Source organism: Ursus americanus, chromosome 3 (assembly GCF_024610735.1).
Source record: "Ursus americanus isolate L20-20 chromosome 3, mUrsAme1.1.p, whole genome shotgun sequence".
NCBI lineage: Eukaryota > Metazoa > Chordata > Mammalia > Carnivora > Ursidae > Ursus > Ursus americanus.
Window position 1 is genome coordinate 61,487,073 of NC_142129.1, and position 13,249 is coordinate 61,500,321.

The following is a 13,249-nucleotide window of genomic DNA, read 5'->3' on the forward strand; positions in this document are numbered from 1 at the left end:
ACATACACACATCCAAAGATATGCAACTCTGAAAAGAAAAAAAAAATTAAAAAAAAGAAAAAAAAATACTCTTTCTGAACCTTGTTTCCCTCCTCTATAAAATAACTGTTACTGATGGCAAAAGGTATTAAATCAAATAAAATGTGAGGAGACTAGCATAGATACTGGCCCACAGAAGGCATTCAATAAGCTTTATTCCTGCTTCCGTCCAGGGCTGACTTTATGACAGAGTTTAATCATCAATGGCCTACTGATAAGCTGTTAAGCAGTGGGATCCTTTTCAAAAACAGTACTTAGCTAAATCACCATCATTATATTAAGTAGAACTCTATTCCATTTGTGTCTCATTAATTTTTTGATCTTGCAATTGTTTGTACTACCAGACTCAAAGCAATAGTAAATGAAAGAGAAATTGGGTGAAAGATTACTCTCAAAGATAATCATACAAAAATAGTAATAATTAAGGAAAGGCAAAATAATTAAATAATTTTTCAGAATTACAAGAGCCTTTGATTATCATTTTTGCTTGAAGTTCCTCCTAGATTTACCTTATAATCTGCATAATGTTATGATTGTAGATGAATGTACACTAATGCTTTTCTCCCTGAGTAAAGCAACAATCTTATTGTGTAGTCCAACTGAAATGAAAATAATCTTGGGATCTAGATAGGTCCAATACATAAGAACAATGAATAATTATTTGTAGAGGTTAGACAAGTATTGTTCTTACAGAACTGACTTCAACTTTTAGGCATATCCTTCAAAAAAACAGTCTTACAAATAAATATTTCAGTTTTTAGAAATGAATCTTGGAAGAGAAGCTAAAAGTAATTTAATTCACCTCTCTTACGTTATATTTAAATTTTGTTTTTCTTTTACATATGTATATACACAGATATATACAGATATACTATAATGGACAATATTTGATATTTGTGAGGCCTGTGTAGATACATGGTAAATATGATTATTCCTTATTATAAATATAGTATTAATTATTTGAGTAAACAGTCCATGCCACAGGAATGAGTTCTCATTGCAAGGTAAATTCCATAGAATAACCTGGTTAAATTTATTAGGTTTTTAAAAATACGTTTGACTATCATGATAGACCCCACTGGAAACATGAACTGATTTTAGATAAAATATGTGAAGAAACCTACTAGGAACTTCTGTGAAAGTATTCTTTACTCTTTAAACAAACAAAAAGAACAGAAACCCCACACACAAGACAGGGATCACACTTGCTTTGGCTTGCCTTTATGTATTATCTGAGTACGTAATACTTGGAGCTCCTAAAGCCATCTCATGATCACTGAGAGACAAGCTTAATGCCAAAAGTAAACACACTGATAATTCCAGAAGACAAAATATCTTCTTTAATTAGTCCTACAACCACCTAATCTTCTCAATTCTGAAATACAGGGTATGAAATGTTAAAAGTAGTTGGTTTTCTATTACTTGCAGTTAAAGCATCCTTACCAATACAACACTGCCATCTTTCTTAAATTTCTTCTTCTCCTAGTTCTCTAGGTTTTCCTCATATCTTTTAACTTCCTTTTATTGCTGTCTTTAGAACTCTGTTACCCTTGGATAACCTGATCTGGAGATGGCTCTGAAGAGCCGAAATTCCACCTATTTTATGATGACTCTCCAATTTATATCTTCAGCACTGATATATATATTTCATGCTTTAAACTCATATACCCACTGTTGCTTGATGCTTTCAGTGAACTTTTAATAGGTGCCTCAGACATACCATGTACAAAGCCAAATTCTTTAACCTTTTTTTTTTTTTTTTGAGAAAGCACGTGTGCAAGCAAGCTTTGGTGGGGGTGGGGTGGGGGAGGAGGAGCAAAGGAAGGGAGGAGACAAAGAGAGTATCTTCAGCAGGCTCCACAGCCAGCATGGAGCCCTACACAAGGCTCAGTCGCAGGACCCCGAGATCATGACCTGAGCTGAAACCAAGAGTCAGACACTTAACTGACTGAGCCACCCAGGTACCCCTAAAGCCAAATTCTTGATTCCTCTTTCTCAACCACTATCAACCCTCCCACCCCCTGCAAAAGCTTTATACCTCCCTTGGTCTGCAATTCACCCAATTGCTCAAACCCAAACTCTAGGGGTCATTCGTTAATTTCACACACACGGCCAATTCCTGCTGTCTCTATCACCAAAGGGTATCTGAAGTCTGTCTAGTAAGTTTTCCATCTCCATTGTTACCATCTTAGTCCAGGATATCATATTTCTTGCCTGGATTACTCCAACAGCTTCCTAATCAGACTTCTTGCTTCCACTTTATATTTGTTTTTTTTTTTTTTTTTTTTTTTTTTTTTTTTTTTTTTTTTTTTTTTAATTAATAATGATTTTTTATTATATTATGTTAGTCACCATACAGTACATCCCCGGTTTTCGATGTAAGGCTCGATGATTCATTAGTTGTGTATAACACCCAGTGCACCATGCAATATGTGCCCTCCTTACTACCCATCACCGGTCTATCCCATTCCCCCACCCCCCTCCCCTCTGTAGCCCTCAGTTTGTTTCTCATAGTCCATAGTCTTTCATGTTTCATTCCCCCTTCTGATTACCCCCCCTTCCTTTATCCCTTTCTTCCCCTACTGATCATTCTAGTTCTTATGTTCCATAGATGAGAGAAATCATATGATAGTTGTCTTTCTCTGCTTGACTTATTTCACTAAGCATTATCTCCTCCAGTGCCGTCCATGTTGTAGCAAATGTTGAGAACTCATTCTTTCTGATTGCTGAGTAATATTCCATTGTATATATGGACCACAACTTCTTAATCCAGTCATCTGTTGCAGGGCATCTCGGCTCCTTCCACGATTTAGCTATTGTGGACATTGCTGCTATGAACATTGGGGTGCATATGGCCCTTCTCTTCACTACGTCTGTATCTTTGGGGTAAACACCCAGTAGCGCAATGGCTGGATCATAGGGTAGCTCAATTTTTAACTTTTTAAGGGACCTCCACACGGTTTTCCAGAGTGGCTGTACCAACTTGCATTCCCACCAACAATGTAGGAGGGATCCCCTTTCTCCACATCCTCTCCAACAATTGTTGTTTCTTGCCTTGTCTATTTTTGCCATTCTAACTGGCGTAAGGTGGTATCTCAGTGTGGTTTTGATTTGAATTTCCTTGATGGCTAATGATTTTGAACATTTTTTCATGTGTCTGTTAGCCATTTGTATGTCTTCATTGGAAAAGTGTCTGTTCATATCTTCTGCCCATTTTTTGATTTGTTTATTTGTTTCTCGTGTATTGAGTTTGAGAAGTTCTTTGTAGATCTTGGATACCAGTCCTTTATCTGTAGTGTCATTTGCAAATATATTCTCCCATTCCGTGGGCTGCCTCTTAGTTTTTCTGACTGTTTCCTTGGATGTGCAGAAACTTTTAATCTTGATGAAGTCCCATAAATTCATTTTATCTTTTGTTTCTCTTGCCTTTGGGGATGTGTCATGAAAAAGGTTGCTTTGGCTGATGTCGTAGAGGTTGCTGCCTATGTTCTCCTCTAGAATTTTGATGGATTCCTGTCTCACATCGAGGTCTTTCATCCATTTGGAGTTTATTTTTGTGTATGGTGTGAGATAGTGGTCAAGTTTCATTCTTTTGCATGTAGCTGTCCAATTTTCCCAGCACCATTTATTGAAGAGACTGTCTTTTTCCCACCAGATGTTTTTTCCTGCTTTATCAAATATTAGTTGCCCAAAGAGCTGAGGGTCCATTTCTGGGCTCTCTATTCTGTTCCATTGGTCTATGTGTCTGTTTTTGTGCCAGTACCATGCTGTCTTTGTGATCACAGCTTTGTAGTACAGCTCGAAGTCCGGCATTGTGATACCCCCAGCTTTGTTTTTCCTTTTCAACAGTTCCTTGGAGATTCGGGGTCTTTTCTGGTTCCATACAAATTTAAGGACTATTTGTTCCAGTTCTTTGAAAAACGTTCTCGGTATTTTGATCGGGATAGCATTGAAAGTGTAGATTGCTCTGGGTAGCATGGACATTTTAACTATGTTAATTCTTCCGATCCATGAGCATGGAATATCTTTCCATCTTTTTATGTCTTCCTCAATGTCTTTTAAGAGTGATTTATAGTTTCTAGAATAAAGGTCCTTTACGTCTCTGGTTAAGTTAATTCCAAGGTAACGTATGGTTTTTGGTGCTATTGTAAATGGGATGGATTCCCTGATTTCTCTTTCTTCGTTCTCGTTATTCGTGTACAGAAATGCAACTGATTTCTGAGCATTGATTTTGTATCCCGCCACGTTACTGAATTGCTCTATAACTTCTAATAGTTTGGGAGTGGCTTCTTTTGGGTTTTCCATATAGAGTATCATGTCGTCTGCGAAGAGAGACATTTTGACTTCTTCTTTGCCGATTTGAATACCTTTGATCCCTTTTTGTTGTCTGATTGCTGTTGCAAGGACTTCTAGTACTATGTTGAATAATAGTGGCGAGAGTGGGCATCCTTGTCGTGTTCCTGATCTTAAGGGAAAGGCTTCCAGCTTTTCCCCATTGAGAATAATATTTGCAGTAGGCTTTTCATAGATGGCTTTTATGAGATTGAGAAATGTACCTTCTATTCCTACACTCTGAAGGGTTTTAATCAGGAAAGGATGCTGTATTTTGTCAAATGCTTTTTCGGCATCAATTGAGAGGATCATATGGTTCTTGAGTCTTTTCTTGTTGATATGATGTATCACGCTGATTGATTTGCGAATATTGAACCACGCTTGCATCCCAGGTATGAATCCCACTTGATCGTGGTGGATAATCCTTTTAATGAACTGTTGGATTCTATTAGCAAGTATCTTGTTGAGGATTTTGGCGTCCATATTCATTAGGGAAATCGGTCTGTAATTCTCCTTTTTGAGGGGGTCTTTGCCTGGTTTGGGGATCAAGGTAATATTGGCCTCATAGAATGAGTTTGGTAGCTTTCCTTCTGTTTCTATTTTTTGAAATAGCTTTAGGAGAATAGGTATTATTTCCTCTTTGAATGTTTGGTAGAATTCCCCAGGAAAACCATCCGGGCCTGGAGTTTTGTTATTTGGAAGGTTGTTTATCACTGACTCAATTTCTTCATAATTAATTGGCCTGTTTAAGAAATCAATTTCTTCCTTTTTCAATCTTGGTAGTTTATAGGTTTCCAGGAAGGATTCCATCTCTTCCAGATTGCTTAGTTTATTGGCATATAGTTGTTGATAAAAATTTCTGATAATCCTTCCAATTTCAGTGGTGTTCGTCGTGACCTCTCCTTTTTCATTCATAATTTTAATAATCTGGGTCCTTTCTCTTTTCTTTTGGATAAGTCTTGCCAGTGGTCTGTCAATTTTATTGATTCTCTCCAAGAACCAGCTTCTAGTCCTGTTGATCTGCTCTACTGTACTTCTGGTTTCTGCTTGATTGATTTCAGCTCTAATTTTGGTCAACTGCTTCCTCGTGCGTGGATTAGGCCTGTCCCTCTGTTGCTGTTCCAGCTTCTTGAGGTGAGAATATAAAAACTGCATTTTAGATTTTTCTATTCTTTTGAGTGAGGCTTGGATGGCTATGTATTTCCCCCTTAGGACTGCCTTTGCAGTATCCCATAGGTTTTGGACTGTTGTATTTTCATTCTCATTGGTCTCCATAAATTGTTTAATTTGATTTTTGATTTCCTGGTTTATCGAGTCATTCCTGAGCAGGATGGTTCTTAGTCTCCAAGTGTTTGAGTTTCTTCCAAATTTTTCCTTGTGGTTGAGTTCCAATTTCAGAGCGTTGTGGTCTGAGAATATGCAGGGGATAATTTCAATCTTTTGGTATCGGCTGAGACCTGTTTTGTGTCCCAGAACATGGTCTATTCTTGAAAATGTTCCATGGGCATTAGAATAGAATGAGTATTCTTTGGTTCTGGGGTGTAGTGTTCTATATATATCTAAGAGGTCCAACTCGTCGAGTGTGGCATTCAAAGCCTTTGATTCTTTGCTTAGTTTTTGCCAGGGTGTTCTGTCTATTTCTGAGAGTGGAGTGTTGAGGTCCCCTACTATTAATGTATTTTTATCTATATGTCTCTTTATTCTGGTTAAGAGTTGGCTTGTGTATCTTGCTGCTCCCCTGTTGGGGGCATATATATTTATAATTGTCATATCCACTTGTTGAATACTTCCTTTAAGAATAATATAGTGCCCTTCTGCATCTCTAACTATAGTCTGTAGTTTAAAATCCAATTTATCTGATATGAGAATTGCTACCCCAGCTTTCTTTTGAGGTCCATTTGCGTGAAAGATGGTACTCCATCCCCTTACTCTCAGTCTGAATGCATCTTTGGGTTCGAAATGAGTCTCTTGAAGACAGCAAATGGATGGGTCATTTCTTTTTATCCAATCTGCAACCCTGTGGCGTTTGAAACCAGAATTCAAACCATTAATGTTCAGGCTGAGTACTGAGAGATATGCTTTTAATTCTGCCATGTTGTCAGTAAAGTCTTTGTTTGTATTGGCTGTGACTTTCTGTTTTGTATCACTCTTGGGGCCTTTTTACTTTTATAGAACCCCCCGTAATACCTCCTGTAGGGCTGGTTTCGTGGTTACGAAATTGGCTAGTGACTGTCGATTCTGAAATGTCTTTATTTCTCCATCAATTCTGAATGACAGCCTTGCTGGATAAAGGATCCTTGGCTGCATGTTTTTCTCTGAAAGAGCTTTAAAAATGCTCCCCCAACCCTTTCTCTCATTCCAGGTCTGTGTAGACAGGTCTGATGTAATTCTGATGCCTTTGCCTTGGTACGTGAGAAATTTCTTTGCCCTGGCCGCTTTCAATACTGTTTCTTTGGATCTCATATTTGCGAATTGCACTATGACGTGACGTGGTGTAGGTCTGTCATGGTTGAGCTTGGGAGGGGTCCTCTCTGCCTCTTGGACACGAATTTTTGTTTCCCTTGCTAGATTAGGGAAGTTTTCAGCTACAATTTGTTCAAATATCTCTTCTAGACCTCTGTTTTTCTCCACCCCCTCGGGGATGCCGATGATTCTAACATTGGATCGTTTCGTTGAGTCAGTAATCTCCCGTAGCCAACATTCGTGGGCGTGGATTTTTTTAAGACCATCTTCTAATTTTATTTTTTCCTCTATTAACCCATCCTCCAATTCACTAACCCTTTCCTCCGCTTCCGTGACCCTGGCCGTCAGAGCCTCTAGTTTTGCCTGCATTTGGCTCATAGAATTTTTAATTTCTGTCAAATTCGCTCTCATTTCCGCCCTTAGGGATTGTATATTCTCAGTAATATTTTCCTGAATACTTTTTTCAAGTCTACTCATTATCTTGACCATTGTTACTCTGAATTCCATTTCTGATAATTTGGTTACATCCATATCCGTTACTTCTGTGGCAGAGGCCCCTGACTCACTGTCTTTTCTTTGCTGGGGGGGGCTTCTCCTTCTTGTCATTCTGATGAAGAGAGGTTGCGGGGTTTCCAGAGCCCAAAATTATTGACTGGGTCCCAGGCCGTGCCTCTTGTTTTATAGGGATCTTAGAGATGTGGGCTTCTTCTTTAAAGATTTTATTTATTTACTTATCTGAGAGAGGGAGACAGACAGTCAGCAAGAACGAAACAGAAGCAGGGGAGTGAGAGAGGAAGAAGCAGGCTCCCAGCGGAGGAGCCCGATGAGGGACTCCTTTCCGGAACGCCGGGATCACGCCCTAAGCCGAAGACAGGCGCTCAATGACGGCGCCACCCAGGCGCCTCCGGTTGTGGGCTTCTTGATTTTTCAGCCTGCCTTCTGTGTTCTGGGGGAGGGGCCTGCCGCGCCGATACTCAGGCAACCCTGTTTGGTTAGAGTCTCCGTGTCCCCTGCGAGGGAGGATGGGGATGGGCACTCTCTGAGCCGATATTTCCAGGCTTTTGTTCTCTGGCGGCTTTCCCTGGCGGCCGGCTATGCCTCTTCTGAGGGTCAGAGCAGCAGCGGCTGCATTGTCGCAGAACAGAGGGATTGCGGCCCGTTCTCCACTGATGTTCCGGCCACTTTAACTCTGTTACTGTTGGTGCTGCTCAACCCTGCGGCGTCCCGGGATGTGCGCACCAACTCGGCGACCCTGCCCTCACTTCCAGGGCCGGCGCGTCTCTGTCCTTTGTGTTTCTAATGCCGCCAGCCACCGGCCGCCCAGTCTCTGTCCTTTGTGTTTCTAATGCCGCTAGCCACCGGCCGCCCCGCGCGCTCCCGGGTCTCCCGGTCTCAGTCTATGCCCGGTGGGCACACCTCGATTCCGGAGTTTCGTGAGAAGCCTGGTGGCGCGCGCACCCGGCTCAGGGTCTCAGTCTGCTGTTTCGCGGGTGCCGACCGCGAGTCCGCCCGCTCCCCCGTGCAGGTGGCCCGCCAGCCGCCAGCCGCCCCGCGCGCGCTCCGGGAGTTCCCGGTCTCAGTCTGGATCCCGTGAGCACACCGGGATTCCGGTGTTCCGGGAGATGCCTGGTGGCGCGCGCGCGTTCACGGCTCACCGGTCTCAGTCCGCTCTCTCGCGGGTGCCCTCTGTGTGTCCCCCGCTCCCCCGTGCAGGTGGCTGCCGCTTCCCGGCGCCCAAACGCGGCGGCTCCCTCCCCCTTCCGTTTATCTTCCGATATCCGTGCACGGTTTACAGCTCCCCTCTTCGTACCTCAATACTCAGCGCTGGAGATGTTCATTTGTAGAGATCCAGATGCATCATCCTGCGTCTCAGGCTGATTCCGTGGTTATTTAGGCTGGTCTGGTACCTATCCAGCTCGACTCAGGGGACCGGCTGAAAAAGGGGTCCCCTACTCCTCCGCCATCTTAACTCCCTCCTCTCCACTTTATATTTGTAAAAACTATTCTCCACAAAGTAAGCAATCTCTATAAGACACAGATGACATCACATCTCACCCTAGAATGAAGTCCTTCTTATAGCCCTGTATTTAGAGTAGAATCCACACTCCTGCCATGGTCTATAAAATCTGATTTATCATCTGGTCCCTCTCACCTTCCTAGCTTCATCTGTACATTTTTCCAACTTGTTTACCTGGCTCCAAACATGCTCATCTTGCCTCTGATTTCTAGACGAATGGTGGTGGTTCCTCTGCATCTGATTTTGTATGCTTAGTTTACTTTTGTCATATAGGTCTTAGTCAATGAGGAGTTCTCTAACTTTATGCACGAAACTAGCTATTCCTTCAGCACTCAGATTGTTCTCCTAACGTTTATCACAATGAAATGATCATTTACTTATGTATATATCATGTGTCTTCTTTCACTAGAGTCTAAGCTCCATGATAGCAGATTTTCTGTCTTAACAGTATCCTCAGGAACCAGTGCTATTCCTATTATACTCTGGCCTCTCAATGAATATTTCTTGACTGTATGAATAAATTCACTACTGTATAGATGGCACAGGAAACAAATAATACTTTTCACTTTTTGACTACTTATTAAATACCAAGTACTTACATGAAGTATATGTAATCTTCACAAATGCCAGGCAAGAATAAATATTATCATTCCCATTTCTCATTGAGAAAATTGAGGATTGGAGACATTAAGGAACTGCTCTTCACTTTAAAATATGAGACCTAGGATTCAAACTCAGCTCCGACTTCAAAAAGTCCTCTTTCCAATATACTAAAGGGACAATTAGAATTGCTCATGATCAATAAATTTTAAAAGCTTCCCGTATCTTCCCAAAGTAACTCAATTTTTGCTTAATGAATACTGACCACTAATTATTAAGTTACACAAAAAGAACCTAAAAGTCTATCTTGTAGAACTGATTGAAAAGCAACCTTTAAATTCAAAACAGTTCTGCTCCCTGAAGATAATTTATAGAAATTTTGATAAACATGCCAACTGGCTTTTCATTTTTTCAAGCATTATGAAAATATTTACGATTTGTTGTATTATATTTAAATCTCATGAGGAAACAAATAATTGAGGACAAAAAAGGGTATTGGGAAAATGCTTTAAGGATCAGTTTATGAGCAACAAATAATTCTGCATTACTTTGGGATAACTGCTCTTATATCTTAATATAAGTTGATGTAAAGAAGATTATCAAGATCCATGGCTTTCTCAATTCTTTCACAGCTACTAACACAAAAGCTTACTTTCTAAGAAAATAAAAATAAACTCTATTTGTAAGAAGAAGAATCATAAACCCCTACAGGTGGATCTATGTAGGACTCCTCTGGGCTCTTGGGAATGTTGAGATTTCAAACTCAAGGGTCTCAAAAGGAAATCCTAGTATACTATTAAATTGAATATAAAATTTGATATAACTCAATGAAAAATGAGGTTATAAATTCGAAAATATAAAAATGAAAAAATAAAAGTTAATGATCTCATAGTCACATTATGTGGCAACCATACTGTTCAATCAAAAATACATTAAACATTTAAGAAGTGCTAATTTTCATAATACAGATTTTCAGCAATTACCCAGGAAATTTAAATTTATAATTCTCCATTGCATTATGAGAGGGTTTTTTAAAAATGATTTTACTTATTTTTAAAATTACTGGTATATATTTTATCACAGAAAATACATAAATAGAATGTGGCTTTCTTCCAGTTTTCTTTTAAAATAGAAAATAAAGAATATACTCTGTAATTTACCACAGATTGAAATGTCTTATTGATATATTCAATTTCAAAAGAATGATAAAGCAGGATTATAACTGAACAATTGTCCCCTTTGAATGTAGGTAGCCTGAATCAGTTACGACTTTATTTTGCTGATATGCAGGTAGTAAACCCCATAATTAATTTGTGTTAATGTTTCACACATACCACAAGCAGTACACTAAATATGTAATAATATGTTGAATTCTGGGGGCGCCTGGGTGGCTCAGTTGGTTAACTGTTTGCCTTCGGCTCAGCTCATGATCTTGGGGTCCTGGGATCGAGCCCCGCAATGGGCTCCCTGCTCTGTGGGGAGTCTGCTTCTCCCTCTCCGTCTGGCCCTCTCCCTCTCTCTCTGCTTGAGCTCTCTGCTCTCTCTCTCTCAAATAAATAAGATCTTTAAAAAAATATGTTGAAGGCTGTATGGAAAACCTGGTAACATTCTGTTATTTAGAAAAACTGAAGCTTCTAAAATAGAAAATACATCAAATATACAGGGCTTATTTCAACTAAGCTTTACTTTAGAAATTGATGTGTATGAAATGATGAGAAATAAGAAGTAGGGACTTTATCTTTTCTCTAGTTTTTCATTCAGTAATTATTTAGTGAATACCTACTACGTGCAATGTATTGAGGGTAGAGAGAACAGCAAACAGAGCTGATCCCTGCTATCAGGAAACTTATACATTTGAAATGTAAAGTGTGTTCAATTCAGGCTTATGTTCTTTATACCAGACACCTGGTCAAAGACACCTCTGTTTCTTCAGCAAATCAAATTATTTTGTTATAAAATGTTGCAAATATAACTAATCATAACCATAACTCGTAACACTTACTGAAGACCCTTGGGTATTCCTTTCCAATCCCTTTCCCCTTCCTTTCTTTTTACCAGTTGTAACCAATACACTAAATTGGATAGTAATCATTCTCTGGTATGTTTTTATATTTTAACATTTTATATGAATGGCATCATACTATGGATCTTCTACAACTTGCAGTTTATTTTCAGGGATTACATTTTACATATTTACATTAAACTTTCTTAATACTCAAATATTTAGCTCAAAAGCTAACTTCATAAACTTAAAACATTCCAACTAAAGTCAAAGTGGTAACACATACACTACTATTATTTAATCCTTTTTTGGATATATTAGCCAACACAGACAAGAGAAAGACACAGTACAAAATTGTAAGAGGAGGTAAAAACCATTCCTATTTGGGTATGCCTAGATACATCAAGAGAATCAACTGAAACACCATTACAAACAATAAGTGAATAAAGTGAGAACCTCTATTGATATTAGGAAAATCAACAGTAGGTAACAATAAAACAATATAGATTATTCAAGACAACCCTAAATTCTGTATCAGTATTCTTCTAATTACCTCCCTAAATTTCAAGAGTGATCAAAGCAAGAAAATTGTCCACTGTGTTTATTTCCAAGAAGAGCAAATCAATATATAAGCAGTTTACATTCAAAAGATAAATCAGATATCAAGATGTTATAACAGATTTCTATGATCTTTTCTAGACCACTCTTCTCTACTAACAGCTGAAAGATTTTAGAGATAGGAGGTACCCTACTTAGAGGATGGATCATTTGATCTATTCTTTTTATGCTGCTGACAGAATAGCCTCTTAAGGGTACATAACTGATTTCCCCAGGGTCCCACAGCTAATTAATAGTAGAGCTGGAGTCAGAATTCAGGTCTCCTAAGCTGCTGTCTGGAACTGTCTTTCATGATGAGTATTGACTGCGATGAAGCAATATGATTTTAAATCAAAATGTTGGCAACATTATGTGTGTGTGTGTATATATAATCTGTAAACTGAATTGATCTTATACTGAAAAACAGTTGTGTGATGTTCTTACCCAAGACATCTACATGAGCACAGTGGACAATGTGTAGGCTTTAGTGTCAGACAAACCTATCTGAATCCTGGTTTGGCACTTACTATTGATGTGATTTTGGGAAAGGCATGTGACCTCTTAGTCTTGGTTTCCTTACCTGTAAAATGGGAAAAAATAAAAACCTAACCTCAAAACCTAACCAGAATAAAAACGGTCAGATTTGCTTCCTTTTCTAACTACAATTTTAGTATTTCAATACAAATGATAATTGTTACATTAAGAATTACTTAACCTTACACTATAGAAATGTTTTCTATTTGTTGATTAATCTACAAATATTGTCTGTGCGCCAGGTTCTGTTCTAGGAAATGGAGAAACAACATACCTATCCTCTTGGATCTTTTTTTTTTTTTTTTTAAAGATTTTATTTATTTATTTGACAGAGATAGAGACAGCCAGCGAGAGAGGGAACACAAGCAGGGGGAGTGGGAGAGGAAGAAGCAGGCTCATAGTGGAGGAGCCCGATGTGGGGCTCGATCCCAGAACACCGGGATCACGCCCTGAGCCGAAGGCAGACGCTTAACCGCTGTGCCACCCAGGCACCCCTATCCTCTTGGATCTTAAATTCCAACGGGGAAAGACAGATAATAAACTATTAACAGGTAATTTCAAATGTTGATGTAGCAGAAAAAAAACACAGGAAAGGAATACAAAGTGTGGGAGCACACTTTCTTAGACAAAGTAGTCAGGAAAGTCCCTCTACTAATGTGGTGACA

General features: G+C 39.2%; 1 protein-coding gene across 10 annotated transcripts in view; it reads right to left on the reverse strand.

The window, feature by feature from the left end:
- The window catches only part of PHF14 (PHD finger protein 14), a 233,701-nt gene that overhangs the window by 33,555 nt on the left and 186,897 nt on the right, over positions 1 to 13,249 (reverse strand). The window lies entirely within an intron of this gene.